This window comes from Triticum aestivum, chromosome 3B (assembly GCF_018294505.1).
Source record: "Triticum aestivum cultivar Chinese Spring chromosome 3B, IWGSC CS RefSeq v2.1, whole genome shotgun sequence".
NCBI classification, from domain to species: Eukaryota; Viridiplantae; Streptophyta; class Magnoliopsida; order Poales; family Poaceae; genus Triticum; species Triticum aestivum.
Window position 1 is genome coordinate 476,014,456 of NC_057801.1, and position 1,377 is coordinate 476,015,832.

Consider the following 1,377-nt stretch of genomic DNA (forward strand, 5'->3'; position numbering starts at 1 on the left):
CCCTCTGCTCGCCCGGCCGGGTGTGCTCGCGCCCGTGGCCGCACGCCCACCCCGCGCACCCGTTAGCCGGCCCCGTTAGGCCCTGTGAGTATGACACGCGGGGCCCAACCCCTGGTTAAGATAAAAAAAGAGAAGTATTAAAAATAATAATTAGTGTAGCAATTAGTTAATTAATATTAACTTAATTAATATTGTTTAGTTAACCCTAATTACATGGTTAGTTAACTAAAGTCTCTTTAAGTAAAGTGTGACAATGATAGTGGGCCCGGTTATCAGTTTGACCAGGTCAACTGATCTGTTGACTGCTGACGTCATGATGATGTCAGACTGATGTCATAACCATGTTTTCCTTTTAAATTGAATCTGTTAATTCGAAAAATGATTTAAAACTTTGAAAATTAATAGAAAATAAACCATAGCTCGGATTAAAATACTTTGTACATGAAAGTTGCTCAGAAAAGCAAGATGAATCCGAATACGCAGTCCGTTCATGTGCCACACGTCCCTAGCATAGCGAACATGCAACCGTTGCCCTCCGGTTCGTCTGCCCGAAAACTGCAAACTTCGGGAAAACATTCCCGGATGTTCCTCCTTTGCCGGTATCGTGTATCCCCGTGTTAGAGCACTCCTAGCACTGCGTATTGCCATGTTATGCCTTGTGGTGCTCTGTGTGCCTTGTATTTACTGTTTCTTCCCCCTCTTCTTCTCCGATAGACCCTGAGACCGCTGTTGATGCCGCTGTGATCGACTACGTCGACAACGACCCCTTCTTCCCTTTCAGCGGAGCTTCCGGGCAAGCCTCCCTTTTGATCATCCCGATATCGCCCATTCCATTCTCTCATGCTTGCATTAGATTTTTCTACTATAATTGATTGCTCCTATTCTGATGCATAGCCTGCTTTTGTACCTGCTGTTGTTACCTACCTGCTTATCCTAAACTGCTTAGTATAGGTTGGTTAGTGATCCATCAGTGACCCCCACCTTGTCCTTGTTGCCCCTGCTTCATCATCGATGACTCGAGCAACGTGATCGAGACCAGAGCCCGACACCTCACATCACATCACGCCCCTTTTGTTGCTCGACTCTGCAGAGTTACCATCGAGTGCCGAGGGTGATACCTCGCACATCACTCCTGATGAGATCTCTATAGTGTAGCTATTCGGTCGTGGTCATCGAGGGTGATTCCTCCTTGACCACTCCTGATACGACTCTGTCGTGCAACCCCTCAAGTGTGAAACTCGAGGGTGGTTCCTCTTACGTTCACCTTGATGATTACATCGAGTGGAATTCACCAAGGGTGATTCCTCGGGTTTTCCCCTTGATGTTTAGACACACTATTACCTTGGCTTTACTTGATACCTTTGTGGAAGTCGGGCA